We start from the raw sequence: 16,722 nt of genomic DNA, 5'->3' as shown, positions 1-16,722 counted from the left end.
TCTATTCCAGAGTGTAAGAGGTCAAAGGATGGGAATTGCTGAGTTTTCTCCTGTGTTCCCAAAGGAACCCAAGACAGATTTGGGCTCTTCTCTGGCTTGTCTGGGCACAGAGGTTGTCTTATCCTAAGTGCTACAATGTACAGGCAAGCCAGTACCTCAAAGTGAGTCCCAGGTGTCTGGACACTTCACAGCAGAATTCTATATTCTTTTGGGAAACCAAAGCACTGAAGATCTAGAAGGGTTAATGATGCAGATAAAGAGTGGGAAAAAGAAAGAAGATACACTTGTACTGTACATTAAATTCAGTCATTAGCAGAGTTTTTTGAGATTTCAAAATTCTTTTCTAACTCACTGCTCTAAGCAAAAAAGGAACAATCTGCTCAAAATCTCTATGCGTTCACTTCATCAACCATGCAGGGAGTTTTCAGATGACTTCAGTATAAAACTTCCTCACCTCTTCAGATTTCTCTGGAAAAAAAAACTGTAATGCTAGGCTATTCCATAAAAATATGCCACTTCTATATGCAAAAAAGATGACACAGATGTGTAGGTTTATAGAAACGTTGGTTTTATGTGGCTATTACAATGAAAATATATATTTATGTTTATATATACATATATACACATAATGCAATACAAAGGTCATGAGAGTCTTTATTGGAATAAGGATGTTGACAGATTTGGTGACATGGCATAATCAAATTATTGATTTTTCCAGGATACAGTGTTATGTTTACTCTGCTATAAATGTCAGCCTTGTGAGCTGAAACTGATTTTGTCCCATGATCTTCCATGTCTCACATAAGGAAATAAGATGCTTACTTAGGGATTAGTCTGTAACAGCCTACCAGGTACTTTTATCTAGTCCATCCCAGTGTAGCTTCTGCCCAGAGCACTGAAACAACTCTGATTGGTGCCCATTAAGTAATTTAGTATAAAGCTTGGAGGTAAAAGAATTAATCATCCTCATCAGCAAACTATGTGCTATGAACCTTTCCCTCTGCTTCTGAAGCAGTCCTTTCTTTCACTATAATTAAGCATCATTATTTCAACACACTGCTACTCCCAAAAGTATTCTTCTCTAAGTATGGACAGTGTATTAATTACAAACCCAAATTTTAAAGAGTGAAGTGTTTTTATTAAAATTAAGCTCCCTTTTAGAAAAGTTGTGATTCAGTGACTTTACTGTGAATTTCATCAGGCAATCTTTATGTGCAGGTAACAGGAAAACTTGGAGTTGTAACCAGGATTTTATAGAGAAAGGTTTTCCATTTTAAAACAATGGATAGAAAACCAGAGTTTTTAAATTCTCACACACAAGCCTGAACTACAGAGTCAACTTTTCAACACTGGCATCCTGACCATGAATTGTTTATGCTGGAGCTTAGAGCCAAGGAAAGAATTTTAGCATTTTTAGTTACCCAGACACACAATCAATACTTCAGCAGCCCTTCCTCTCTAATTGATCTGTTCACATGACAAATGATGAACATCTCACTTGTCAGTGTCTTAAGCAGTAGTTTCAAGATCTGAAGCGTTTGACAGAGCTGCTGGAACATTTGAAATTTCACTGCCTCACTTTCCTAATTAACAGACGAGCTCCAGACAGCCAGGTTGACATTTTACACTTAGGTAAAAGAAGTTAACTACAGTTCTGTTAAACACTGAGAGTTTGAAAATCTAAGGTCTATTCTTAAAAGGCACTTGGAAATTAAATTCTGGTGCATGCTTTTGTACCAGGACTTGGAACTTCAGTTCATTATAGTTACACTACACTTGAGATAGTTAAAAAACCCTTATCAAAACAATTAACACTCAGCAGCACATACTTTCCTTGCTCTGAAAGAACACAAATTTTTGTCACTGCAAGTGTAACACAGAGTTTCTGATATGCCATTTCTTGCAAGAAGATGTAATTTAACAGCTTACATAATGTTACTGCTTTATGATGAATACTGTGGCTGCTAGCACAGAAACCTTTGTTACTTCAAAACTGCTGGAAAAGAAAAGCCTCAAGACTCAGTTCGAGAGAATAAAACTCAACAGGCCACATGTACACATCAGTATTTTGACCCAAATCACAATTTTCTCAGCAATTTTAATGAGGTGAATTACTCACTTAAGTAAGTATCTAGATTCACTACATGAAGTCTTTCAGCTGATTACTGACAGCAGATTAAACATTTAAATGCAGTTTATTCAGAGTATTCATCACTTTTCATCAAGTTTCTTGTTAAATTCTGTCTTAACAGCATTTGTTTATATGACAGTAAGAAGTCTAAAAAGGCCCATATTCATAACACTTAACAGCTTCTAAAAGGCCAAAATGACCTTTTCCTTCCAAAATTAGTTATCTTATAGGCTGTACATCTTAACTGCCAAAATCCCTCAGTGTTTTTGGCCACAGCTGTAGAAATGGAACTATGTGAAAGCCCATCTGAAAGTCCAACATCCTCTATCCATAACAAAAGCTCTTTAAAAATGTATTTTTATGACTGCCACAACCTACTGACTTACAATCACAGAAGGGAATTAAACACCACATGGACAAACTATACTTTTTGTTGTCTAAACCCCAACCTTTCATTTCTACAGTCATACCATATTGGAAAGATATCAAAATCCTGGACAGACAGTTGAGTGACAAAATCTGTATTTGCAAAAACACTTCTATCGTTGGAAATGCTTGCACTCCCAAAATCTTTAAAAACCTGATCTTGTGACTTGTAGTGAAAAAACAAAGTTTATATTCGCACAGATTTCAAATGTGTGCTTTTCATAACCACTGGTTCCATTTTCATGTGGTCATCAGAAACTATTTGCAGAAACAGGTAAGAGACCTGTATTTTATGTATCTACTGCTGAGAACATTTGTGAAGGATCACACAATCACTGACACCTTCCATCTCACAAAGTTCTTTACAGTTCTCTCTTCTGTATTCTTTTCAATTCTGCTCTTAAACATATTTTTGGAGGGTGAGTTCTTCTTTCCTACAGTGTTTTTTCTAAACCACAAAAATTCACCTGAACAAATCTCACAAAAATAAAATTCTCTCTCAGAAACAAAAGAATGTGATTAAGCATTCACATTACTTCTGCAACCTGAGCTACTCATTAGCAGCTCTTACAATACCACAGCAAGAGATCACATCTTTCCTTTGACTTCTTTACACCAAAACAGAGGTCATGGCCACAGATAGCAATGAAGAAGCATAAGCAAGAAAGTCATGCAGTCTGAATGATCCTGAACTCCACTTTCATTCTCTGATGCTCATTGTGCAAAAGCATGATACAGGACTGGTCATCAAAACCAACCAGCGCTCACAGGGAAGGACTGTGTACTTCTGCGGTGTGTTATCATCCCAAATTACCTCTTTGTCAGTGTTTTTATTCCTCCTAATTCTAGGAGAGAATGAATCCAAGATCTCCTCAGTGCAGGAAAATGGAAAAAAGGAAAAAAAAAAAACAACACAACTTTGTTCTAATTTTTAACCTAGTTTATTGAAACTGATGGTGGCCAATAGCACCAAACCAGAAACTGAACTCTAGATTTTCGTCTTACAGTTCATCAGCAAGAAGTGATGCAACCCTCTACCACTCAGTACTTCAGGGTGACCTTCAGCACTCTGTTTAATTGCTAACACATTCTATTTCACAGGCAGCCTGCTTATCTAGTATAAAACACCCCAAACAATCCTTTGTTCATTTATTAAGTCACAAGGACTTTTGCTTTTCTTGAGGGAAAAAAAAAGCCAGTACTTGCCAAGACACAGTCTAGTAATACGAGGCAGATGATCCTTTCATTTGTTTGAAATTACAACTAACTTGTTTTCAATAGCAATTACACACAATTCCCCAACTCAGTTACATCATCTAGTTTGGTAGTTATCAAATACATCAATCCCAAGGCTGAAATGCTGACACACTCAGTTTGAAATGGCAACATGATGTAAGCACTCAAAAAAAAAAAAAGTTTGAGAATAGTACTGACAAAGTTTTTGAAGTGTTTGCTCCATTATTTAACATCTACCAAACAAGGAGGAAACTTCATTCCTTTTATTACAGACAACTCCATTTTTAAAGATTTAGTCAGGAAAGAAATTAAGCCTTACCTCTGGTTTACTGAGGCTGGATGACACAAGAGAACCTGATCCCACATCCAGATCCCACTGTTTTCTCCCACTGTTTTCTGGATCCAGTGCAGCAATTCGTCCATCCAAAGTGCTGATAATTACTAGAGATCTGCAAGATTAAAACATTCACATTCAAAACTACAGCAAGATGGACTTCCCCTATTAGCTGCCTTTTATACTCAGTAAAATCCAATTCAAACCATTAAGTCTCTATATTCTGCAGAAAAGCAATTCAACTGGGTAGCTCCACCCAGACCAACAACAGAGTAGAAGAGCTGAAGTCTCTCTCTGGATGTCATACACTAATTTCCATGTTGTAAAACACTTTCAGAGTTCAGATTCAGGGGAAGGCAGTTGACTTTTTGCTCTTGCATGCAGATGTTACCACTACAATACTGAATGAGATCATCTTTTTGGAGATATTTATATAAACAGTATGGAGCCCACTTCTTCCAGTCCCTTCCAAACTGAGCTTTAATGCATCCCTTCAAAACAACCTAAACCTGAAACTATTAACCCAACCAACAAAGATGTAAGAAATATTAAATTGCAACTAAGTTTTCAATAATTTTGGATTAAACATCAAATTTCTGGGACATTTTTTAAGTCTCTGAATAAAACAAGTCCCTCCAAAGGCACATACAGGGCACTACAAAACCTCCAACACCTGCAGACCACAAAGCAACGAAATTGGGTTTGCAGCTTAAGCTTTAAGCAGCCTGATGTTTGGGGTACAGGGCCATGGCAGGCTGGCTGCTGATTTCTACAGTGCTTGAAGCTCCTCAATTTTAGTAAATCTTGTTTCTTACAGAGCCGTATAATTAGAATAAGCATTTCTGGTTGGGCTAGAGCTCCAGTGTTAAAATAAACAAACAAAATAAACAACACATCAGAGACAAAGCACTGACAAGGCATTTCTCTGAAGGGCCTTTTTTTATTCCTTGAGGATTGTTTCTCTCTGACCTGAAAAAGCTGAGATTGTGTTGTCAGTTTAGCTTGCAGCGGCTCACAATCTTCAAAGGCAGAGGGAGTAGAACTTGATCACTTTAAAGGCTGCTTGCACTGAGGGGGGCTGGATCCAGTGACCCAGAAGGACCTTTATAGTCACTGACTTCAATGAGAATAATAAACTGTGCAAATAAAGTGATGGGGAGATTAACCAGTTTCAGGTGAGGGTGAAAGGGCAGGGCGCTGGTAGTGCACACACAGACATGTATATTAATCTTGATTTTAAACAATAAGGGACAATAAATTATTGTGTAGAACTCTGGCCAAATATATTCACTTGTCCAAAGTTAATGGTGTAGTAACACGGAATTTAGGGAAGAAATGACGGGGGTTATTAGTTTGCTTTAAGGAGGAAAAAGCTGAAATCATGAGCTAAAAACATGTTTGGGGAGAGTGGCTCATTACATCACCTTTAACAAAGGTAATGTAAAACAGCCATGTTTTACTTGTTAAAGTAACCCACACAATTTATAGGACTTTATAATGCTTATAGCACTACTACTAATAAAGAGAAAAATAAAGAGATCTTTAACCTGTTCCAAAAATGCCACAGCAGCTCCTACTTCTGAAGGTGGCCAAGCATCACATTCCTCCAAAAGCTAAGTTCAAGAAACTGTTAGAAAAATACCAATTGTGCAAATATTTGCACAGTAGAAGACATAAGTTTTTATAAGCTGATTACAAACACTTTTTCCAACTGCACAGAAATATAGACTGGGTTAATAATAAACCAGATTGCAGAAGATTGACTATTTTCAAGTACTGTAAACAAGTGCTCACACACTAAAGGCCTTGAACACATATTTAACACAATCTGTTTGCTTTATGGTAAGGCAATTTATCTCAAACCCTCTACCATGCATAAGAAAATATTATTCCAAGTGTGTCTACTTAAATTTTATGTTGATCCTCCTGACAACTAGGTTATAAAAAGAGGTAGAAATGCAGCTAGAATTAAGGGAATTTTGGCAGACACACTACAGAGAAGACAAATCCTAAAATTGTACTGTGAAATGTTTTCTTCCCGTGTACTCCCTTTGTTTTCCTTTATCTCATTCTTCCTCTCTGACTTCTCCCTCAAGTAACAAATGTTTCATGCCTTTGTATCTTACATCTCTGTATTATCATTCCCCACCAGATGCAAACCTCAACCTTCCCTATTTAAGGCTCTCCACCACCACTCAAGGTGGCGGTTTTGGAATCTGTACCTGCACCTTGACCTCCAGCCACCCAAATGGTGCTGTAACCACACTTCAGTTTTAAGTTTAGCTGATTAGGAAAGAGGAGGGGAGTGTGGGGAACCTTTGTGCCAGCAGCACACACTTGAAGGAACTGAATTAACCAACCACTTCTGCACACTGTAAAAATCCTTGCTTTTCTAGGGCACAGTGACACTCAAGTGTTTATCCCCAGCTGTAGAATGGACTTTGTTTCCCCAACTGAGCACACACTTCCAGAGGAACAGGACCAGCCCAGCTGTATCTAAATCTTAGGTGTGGCTACCTTTAGAACTGGAACTAGCCGTAAGAAAAACATCCATTTCTCTCTACTTTTTAAATAACTGATTCATTTTCAACTTAATAGCCACATTTCTGGTTCCAACTTCGTCTTGTTCTTCAGCGATACCACATACCAGGGAAAAAGAGCTAAAACTCCTTACTCTTCTGATAAAATCCTTCATTCCTTACTCTATTTGTCTGTGAGTTAAAATCTTAATACCTGTTCTCCTCTTTTCTGATGGACTCCAGTAAGTTAAAACCCCATCACTTGAACTCTAATTGATGTAAGATCTAAAATTTGTGCCCAAGACTCTCACTAGTGTAACACTTGCTCATTGTCAGATTTTCCCTTCCCTGTCTCTGTGAGATTCCAGTGCTTGCAGCTTGGTGTACTGGGAGCATGAAGTGGTGACAAGGTTGCTCAGGTAATCTAGTCAAGCACTAAATTAACACATGATAAAAGCCATCTACTTCAAGAAAATATTTCAGATCTTAAAAAAAAACAAACAAGCAGGTGCCTTGCTTTCTGTCACTCCACAGTGCTGCTGTGGGCTTACTGCAGCATATTATGGCAATTCTTACATCAATTTCTCAGCAACATGAGATGAATACAGCCACAGTTCCAGAACAGAGTCCTTTCAGCCACGTGTTTGCCAGCCTTTGCTGGCTCAAGATGTCAGGGCTGCAATTCCTGTAATTCCATTAAACTGAAAAACCAATATTTTTGAGGTGTGTTTGGACCAACTGATTGACAAACTGAAAAGCAAAAGGAATTCCTGACTCAGTTTCTATTTTGGTTAGGCCTGATAAACTCAAAATTTTAATCTCTGAAAAACACCACCTTTTCGCTGGCTTTAACATCACTTCCTGACTGGGGTAAAGCTGAAAGACTGTCTTGATCAAAGATACCAGCTTCCAGGAACACACAGGTTTTCTGAGAACACTACCAAACCAGGTTCCCTCCTGAGAAGGGTAAACACAAAATATTACCTAGCTTAAGGTCCAAAGTCATAACTGTAACCCCAGGAAGTGAGGAGGATAGCGACAAACAGCATCAAGACTGTGTCAATCCTCGCCGACAGTAAATTGCAGACTATACCAGGGAGTGAATCACATCACAGGGATACAAAATAAATCAAAAAACCAACTATGACCAATACCACAAAATTATATTTCAATAGTCTCCACAAGCCTGGATTAGAACAAAAAAAAAAAAAAAATACAAAATGAAATTACTCAAAATTAAGCAGTCACATAAATCCCAGGATCCCTCACCTGAAAAATAAACATCAGTAAAATTAAGACCTGCACTTCTCCTTGCCTTGAGCTGCTGGTCCAGAATATATTGTGATGGAGGAGAAGAAAATCCCTTCTGGGCCCTTACAGATGGCCAACAGCAGGACTAAAGCAAGAGGCCAGTTCGTGGAGCATACAGAGATAGCAGTAATCAGAGCAGCTGGCAGAGGACAAACTAATGTTGTGCAGTGAGATTATATTTGCACTTTGTCACTATGAAAGCACATCTGGACACATTTCCCTGACCCCAACCATCTGCAGACAGCCTCTATGGCTAAATGAAAATGTTTTCTTACCAGTTCTTATCAGTTCCTATCCGCTTTTGCTCACAGATGGGAACTTGTTATTCCAGGGCAGTGATAATTCCCCTTTAAGTTTTGCAAAATATCTACTGCAAACTTCCACGTAAGTTGACAAAAGGCCAGTCCTGGGCCTTGAAACTTTTGTTAGTACCCCACAATGAACACAGCCCACTTTTGGAGATCAAGAGGCCTGAGGACACCACTGCTGTACCTTAAAGAAGTGAAGGTATGATTTACCCACAAACAAAAGGGCTAAGGTAGCAAGGAGAGCAGTAAACGGGACAGAGGAGGAACACTTCTTTAGTTTACCTACACCCTTTCACTGCACCAAACTTTGCATTTATTCAAGTAAGTTGTTTTTGTTAGAAAAACAAAGCAGAACTTACTGTCATCTTGGTACATTTACCACTGTTCGTCTTTCAGTTTAAAAGAATCATCAAACCCTCAACCCTTAGAAGTACTCTGGGACATTGCAAATATGGCTGTTTGTTAAATTTGAACTCTAAGCAGCATTCCAACAGCAAACCCTGTGTATCTGTATGTAAAGAGCACAGTAGATCACCAATACTCCTATTTTCTTTTAGAAAAACAAAAGAAATCTTCAAACCAAGATGATAATATTAATTTGCTTACAGCAAAGGTAGTTGGAGTTTTGGTTTTGATTTTTTTTTTCCAGATTATATTGATCTCTATATTGCCTGTGTATTGCTGAAGAACAATTAGCTGAGTGGAAATCGCAGAAAAACAGATGAAAAAAATAAATGCATGCAAACACTATGGTCAGGCAGCCATTCTATTTTTATTTGATGACAGCAAATCTGTTCCTACATACTAAACAATTACAGAGCAGCTACATTTAATCTCAGGCTTAATTTACTACATTGAACATCTTTAGTGCATTCCACTTAGCTGTAGAATGCGAACAGAAAATATATTTTTAAAAATTTCCTAGGCTAAATAAACAAGGGTCTTATCAATAACTGAACACAGTAGAACTTCAATAAACCAGGTGGTATTTTGATACCTCAAACACAAAAGAATGATCTTGCTGCTAACTGGCGAGACTGTCCCCTAAGAAAACAGGGTGCCAAGTTATCAGCTGGTTTCTTGTTTTAAGTGAATGCTTGGGCATACTAAGAACAAGATTTCAGCTATTCAATTTCATGTTTTCAAATACAGCAGGCATTTAGTCATGCTGTTCTTGCTTTGAACTCTGTCTGTGGCTTATCATCTCTTCGTTATCAGCCAATTCTGAAACAGACTGGAATCAGCTCAGTAACATTTCTGCACTTGAGTCATTCATCTAAGTCTTTTGCTGGAGCTTCTTGCCACACGCAGTTATTAAGAATTTTATACCCCTTCATATATTCTGAAACTTGTTCATCAATTTGCCTAGCATGTTTGGCTTCCCATCAGGCACACCCCAGTGTCTGCGCTGAACAGACAATTAGGTACTCGGGGGAAACAGCATTCTCTTTAAAACAAAACGATGACAGAAAAGGACAGCGTGCTCTGAACAACTGTGAGCTGCGGGTGCTGGGAAGAGTTTAGACTCCAGATGCTTTAGGGTCTCCTTCCCGCAGGCACAGAACTGGCACCTGCGACCAAGGCAAGGAAGGGATCGAGACGTGGGATTACCAGGGTAAGCAGACGGGACAGATGTCACATAGCGCGACATCCGGCAGCTTGTCTAAGAACTAAGACACCCTTTCTCCTTCTAAAGCGGCGTGAAGAACAAGCACCTCAGCGCTGGCGAGGTCCCGAAGTTCCTTTTCTTCACTGTCACTGCCTGCCGCTCGGCCCAGCCTGTCCGTCCCTGTAGCGCTACTCCAACCCCATCACGGGGCTCACCTCTCCCACCTCTCCTCCGGCCCTGGGACACTTCTCTGCGTGTCCCACAGTCCTGCCACACGCACCAGCCTGCGACACCCTTATTTCGCCGCTTTCCCAAGCACTAGTCCACCTACGATAACGCTACAGCGCAGCGCTCCCTCCTCCCCCCTTCCCGCTCCAACACTCCCGACCCATCCCAGCGCTATCCCCGTCCAAGGCCACTCCTGCACGGTCCCTTCCGCACACACAACCCCGGGATGCTGCAGCCCTTTTCCCACGCACTGCCCCCTCCCCAACACCCCCAGCTGCTGATTCCCAGCCTAGACACAGTCGTGTCCCCGCAGCACCCCGGACACTGCTCCCTTCCCCCGAGGCGCGGACCCCCGCCCAGCATCCCCACACCGAGCCGAGCCCCCTCCCCAGCACCTCCCGCTGAGCCCACCGAGCCCCAGCCCGGTCCCAGACACTGACTGCATCCCAATCCCTGACACCCCCTAATCAGAGCCAGGCACTGATTCCCGACACTCTACAGCCCCCCTCACGCACTGACCCCACCTCAGCCGCGCCGCACCGACCCCCACCCAGCCACTGACCCCCCTCAGGAACCCCGGTCCCCGACACTCTCCCCAGGCACGACCCTCACGGCAGACACCGACCCCGCACTCTCCCCTTCAGCCCCGCCATCGCCCTCCCCCGCTCACCTGCTGCCGGGCCGGGCCTCTCCGCTGCCCTCAGCGTCCGGCTCTCCGGGCGCTGCAGGGGCCACACCGCCCTCATCATCCTCCACCGTCACGTCCGCGGAACCAGCGGGCAGAGCGGCGGGAGCGGCGGCCGCCCCCAGCCCGAACGCGGCCTCCACAGCCGCGGCATCGCTCGGCGGCGGCTCCGGGCCGCCCGCCGCTACCCCGAGCAGCACCAACAACGCGAAGGCGGCCAGAGCGCTGCGGCCCCGCGGCCCCCGCATGGAGGGGCCCGGCTCGCCCGCCGCCGCCACTCGTTAGGACATGAACGCCGCTCTCGCTGCCGCCGCCGTCGCCGCCACAGAATGGGCGCCCGCCGCGCGCGCAGCCCTGCCCGCCGCGCCACGCCCGCCCGCCACGTACCGGCACCCCGCGCGCACCCGCCCCTGCCAGGCGGACGCGCACGCCATTGGCCGGCCGCCACGCCGCTCAGCCCTCCGCTCCCTTGCGATTGGCGCGCCCGGCAACGGGGGGCGGGCAGGAGCTGGGTGTTTGTCAACAGAGCCCGCCGGGCCAATCGGAGCCACGCCGCTCTCTCCCCCTCCTCTACCGCCGCGCCGGCCAATCGCCGAGCGCATGATTCACCGGCCCGCTCGCCGATTGGCTGCCGGCTGGCGCGCGGGCGGCGCGGCCCCGCCCCTTCCTCGGCCGGGCTGGAGACGTGGCTGTTCCTCGGCGCCGGCAGGGCGGGGCCAGCGGCGCGCACCACCCGGCGGGTGGGGGGAGGACGCGCCTCCCCCCGGGCCGGAGCGGAATGGAGGCGTCGGGCGGGAAGCGGGCCGTGAGGGAGCGAGCTGAGGGCACGGCGGGCAGGGCGCTGGGTGTCCCGGTGTCCGGACACATGTGGGGCTCGGGCAGCACAGAGGTCTTGCCCAGCCGAATGGATTCTGTCCCTCGGTGGTGCCCCCCCGGCTGTTTTGGGCGGTGCAGATAACCCAACCCCTGATAGCGAAATCGGCCCTGTGCTGACCCCAGGTGCCCCCCCACCCCAGCACATACAGCCCCATGAGCGGCAGATTGGGCCCGGTGTCGCTGCAACCCCAGAAAGCCCCTTTAGCTCCTTTCTGTTCCCTCCATGTCTTCACAGATCTGTCCTGGGAAACTGTGAATGCCCTGTCCCTGGAAGTATTCCAGGACGGGGCTCACAGGAACCTGCTCTAGTGGAAGGTGTCCCTGCCCATGGCAGGGGGTGGAACGAGATGATCTTGGAGGTCCCTTCCAGCCTGACTCATCCTGTGAGTCTCTGATTATGGTATACTTGATATAAATGATATATATGATCCATAATTGCTGCCTTCAGAGTTAGCTCCCCCCCAGTTTTTTCCAGACCCAGTTTACCATATTTTGAAGGACAGTCCTTTGTTATCCTGATGGTACCACCTGACTGATGAGGATGTCATCTGCAAACTGGTTTAGGGCTGATTTTGTATTTATTTCCAAATGACTAATGAAAATATTGATTACATATGTGTGTAGCACATATGATCCTGGAGGGTCCTATTAGAAGCAGCCTTATTCAACAGTGATTTATAACCACTTATAAAAAATAATCTCTGTGACCAGTGTTTAATGTATTCTTCACTGATGCTTTATTACCCCGTTTAATTAAAATATTGTGCAGTTCTAAGTAAAAATGCCTTTAAAAGTTTATTACAGCTTTCCTTCCTTTAGAAGGAAATTGAATTATTTGTTGTCTTTTAGAAGCATGAAATGAGATTTCTATTAGACCTCTGACTTGCATTACTAATTCTTTAATGAGTGACATAAGACCCTTTTTTGGTATTTATCCAGGACATTATCCATAGATCTGATGTTATTAAATCCACATTTCCTCCATTTCATGCAGCCTCCTTTCCTGAAGGCAGGCACCAACCTGGCACTTCTTTAGCCTCCTAGAATTGCCCTGGTCAATCAAGGCTCACTGAAGAGGAACACCAACACACAAGGGGTCTCTGCATTCAGCTGTTTCCAACCTCCTGGGCTGCAGTTATCCCTGGAAGACAAGAGCTCCACTGGTCACTAATGCACTGAAATGAATCACATCACTGTCAAGTGACCCCCACACATGTATGTATCTTCCTGCTTCTTTACAAACACAGATCATAAATGTTCAATGAACACTTCTGCATCGTTATTGACATTTTAATCATGGCCATCTAGTAATGGGCCTGTACCATTCACTTCTAGGGTTTTCAGGGATTTAGCCTTGCCAGCTATGCATTTCCTTTCATGTGCTTCACTTCAAATAACTACTCTGCTTCTCACAGCTTCTCATTTACACCAACACTTTCTTATTTCCTGCTTTCTCGATTTTGGCTATTTCTTTTTTAATTTTACTCACAGTCTCCAGTCCATTAATAAAACAAGACTTGTCAATGTTTTTCCTCCCTTGAAGTTGTGGCTCTTTGACTGCCCAATGAATTCTTTAAAAAGTGCTCATAATTGTCATTTTTAGACTTATACCTAAATTTTTTCTTCCTGCTTGCACTCTTATTTTCTGATGATTTGGAAATACAGCTCTTTTAGAGCACCAAGTGTATGCAAACCCAGGTCACAAACACTGCTCCCCAGCCAACCACTGAATTGTAATCTAGGAATCTTTGTTTGGGTTTTTTTACTTCATTATAACAAAGTCTAAAAGAATTTACCTTGTGCCACATGCCAAATGGCACATGTAATTTTTAGTAACTTAAATGACATTTTATTACTGTACCCATATGGTCTTGTGCTACTATTTTCTTTATTTAGATAACTCCTCTTGAGTGTCTATCCGTTCATATGTTCATAAAGAGTAATCAAATTCCTTGTTTTTCTAGGCAAACCAAGCCAAAGGCTTTTATTCTTCCCTTACACATTTGGCTCTCTGCTCTAACTTGCCCTCCTCTGCACCTGTCTCCATTTAAATTCATTTTTTCTTGCATGGTGATGTTTTGAACACTCACGTTGAATGATAAATTTGAAATTTTAAAATTTTAAACTCCATTATATTCCTAGGCAATGAAGTTAAGCTGATTCCTTGCCATGCTTTTGTGCAGCAACATATCTCTTTCCCACAGTTATTTGAGGGGCTCAGAGACATAACCACAGGCCCCAGAAAGGTCCAGAATATCGGGAGATGTCACGACTGGACTTGCACTTCTACCTTTGTGTGGGGTTTATTACACTTCAGGCAGAACAACCACCCCCTGCAAGAGTCCCTCTCGCACCCATCGGCATGACCTCATTTTCTCCCGTCCCCTCCCACCCCCCGCCCCAGATCAGCAGCCTTCCAATCGCAGCCTTTTGTTTTGGGGAGGATCTGGCACTTCTCACCACAGTGCACGTTTCCTTCAAGACTCCTCCTAGATTCCGTGGCACCGAGGAAAAATGAATAATAATCAGAATGCAAAAGCTTGTTTTGGAAACATATCTACAAGGGATGGACAACGTTATTCTCGAATCCTTATGACAAACATGGCAATACAGCCCTATAATTTTCTTTCTGTATTAAAAATTTGTGCCAACAAAACCAAACTTCCTGCTTTTTGCAAAGCATGACTCACATCCTCCATTCTGTTTTGACTGACTGACATAAGAGATCTATTTCAGTCATATGACAATAACTTTGAATCTGACTAGCCACTTATGTGGAAATCAAAGCCTGTTCTTGCAGGATGGATGGATGGATGTTAACAGGAATGGTGTTTTACATAACTCCACTGAAGATGGGCCAGCTTTTCCCGAATAACTTGCTCCTGGAAGAGCGAGGTGCAGCAGTGAAAGCCCAGCGTGCCACCTCGTGGCTGCCCTGTGCCCAGGGCTGCTCCTAGCACCTCCCTTTTCCAGGAGAATCCAGACCTTCCAAAAGCTGCCTATGTTGTAATTAGCATACTAGCACCCCTGCTGATGCCTTCTCACAAGCAGAATAAAACCGAGTAATTCTTCACCTGACAGATCAAAACAGAGACAAGCAGGGAGGCAGGTGTTAATCTGAGGAAATGTTACTGAACTGGAGTTTGCAGGATAAAAAAATCAGGTCACAGGAATGTAAATTGCAGGGATGTGACAAGCTTGGAGTGCTGCTGCCAACCAGAGAGTTTGGGAAATTCTCCATCTTCCACTTGGTTTCACCACTGTGTTGGTGGAGTTTTGCTTTCATGGGTCTTGGATTTCAGCTGTTTCATGCCCAATCAATGAGAGAGGAGTAGTTAATTGGATCAACACATCTGCCACCCAGAGGGGCTGTGCCTTCACCAGGATTTCACTCGGGTTAGGATGCACTTTTCCAGCTGTTTTAGGCTGGGTTAAGCCTGCAATGGAAGATGGTCCCACAGCCATCCTTATACCAACTCAAAGATCTTATGCCTTCCTCAGGAAAGGTCAAGGAAAACTGACCTTGATTGTTTTGGTTGCTTTACCTTTCAGAAAGAGCAGTTCTCTGCCAACACATGGAAGTAGCAGGAAAACTTGGCAAGCGACGGACCATAAGGTGGGAATGCTCCTTTTTTTTTTTTTCCTTTCTTTTTTTTTTTCCTATCTTAGACCAGAGCAGCTTAAGCCAGTTACAAAACTCCCTTTCAGAGAGATAATATTAAGTTTGGCTGACCCACTTCAACCTCACTCACCTGGCAAGAAGCAACTGCTTTTTCTTGCCAGCACAGCCAGGTGAATCAGCACAGGGTCACGGGAATGCCAGCACCAGCACAAACAGTACCCAGGCAGCGCGAGGACGGTGACTGAAGGCAGTGAAGAGCAGGCTCTTGCTTTTTTTGTCAACAGCAAGTTGTTATCTCAGCTACCATGTAATTTTCCTACCATGTAATTTCAGCCTCAGATGGAGAATTCAGCACCCGGAGTCACGCAGTCGCCCTGACGGCCTGAAAGGGCTGAGCTGCTCCTTCCTCGGCGGGGTTTTTGTTGGGGTTGACACCTCGCAGTTGCTGCTTGACAGGCAGAATGTCTCTTCAAAGCAGGTTCAAACACCTCCTTACACTGAAGCACGGAGGGTGAGAGTTGGCTCCTGGAGAAGCTTTGACATGGACAAAACCAGGCTTGTACAGAAGGACTTTGAGCTGTTTGCAAACAGAGCTGGTTGTTGCTGAAATTCACAGATGATCAGTTTCTAAAATGCCCAATACCAATTTTTTGTGTACAGGCAAAGCTCAGCACAGCATAAATGAAAGATTTTCTGCTTTTACTGGAGCTGTAACTCACCAACAGATTCAGATAAATTGCTAATGGAGTGGTCATTATCTAGAAGTGGAGATGTTTGTGCTTCCCCAGGCACTGCAAGATGTGCTTCACGCCAAAGCTATCAGCTGTTGCTGTGAGGGTACAACAGGTTTATCACCCCACACTTCTGCACTACAACAGTGGGATTTGAGAGAAGCCCAGGCTGGGCTTTCTGAGTCAACATAAAACCCTAGTGACTGTTCTTCAGTTCAGTCACATACTCAGGATCCTGAACAGAATAATCATAGAATCATGGAGTGGCCTGGGTTGGAAAAGACCTTAAAGACCATCTTGTTTCAACCCTTGCTGTGGGCAGAGACACCTTCCACTAGACTAACCTGTCCAGGGCTCCTTCCAACCTAGCTTTAAACAATTGAGGCAGCCATAGTTTCTCTGGGCAACCTGTTCCAGTGCTTCACCATCCTCACAGTAAGTCTTTTCTCCTAATATTTAATCTAAACCTACTCTCAGTTTAAAGCCATTCCCCCTTGTCCTGTCACTACGTGCTCTTGTAATGTCTCCCAAAGCAAAGCTCCTTCAGTTTTACCCCTCTTGCATCATGGAAAAGCGCAGTGTTTGGGTCTGATTCCCTCAGAATATATATCCCACTAGATGTGTGTATTTACACTTTAAAATGAGTAACTTGCAGGAAAAATCGTTGCCAGCTGGCAGAAAACACTGAACCGCTGCATAGAACCAC

General features: G+C 43.6%; 1 protein-coding gene across 1 annotated transcript in view; it reads right to left on the bottom strand.

Annotated features, from left to right (window-relative positions):
• Positions 1 to 11,032, bottom strand: part of EIF2AK3 (eukaryotic translation initiation factor 2 alpha kinase 3) — a 41,120-nt gene extending 30,088 nt beyond the window's left edge. Inside the window, exons 1-2 of the mRNA XM_021535741.3 lie at positions 10,773 to 11,032; positions 4,113 to 4,242 (exon numbers count right to left, since the gene is read on the bottom strand). The gene's annotated coding sequence lies outside the window, so the exon portion shown is untranslated. The remainder of the gene's footprint in view (positions 1 to 4,112; positions 4,243 to 10,772) is intronic.
• Positions 11,033 to 16,722: the final 5,690 nt, after the last annotated feature.

The sequence above is a fragment of the Lonchura striata genome, chromosome 4, assembly GCF_046129695.1.
Source record: "Lonchura striata isolate bLonStr1 chromosome 4, bLonStr1.mat, whole genome shotgun sequence".
NCBI classification, from domain to species: Eukaryota; Metazoa; Chordata; class Aves; order Passeriformes; family Estrildidae; genus Lonchura; species Lonchura striata.
The sequence above is the reverse complement of the archived record's forward strand: the minus strand, read 5'-3'. Positions and strand labels throughout refer to the sequence as shown.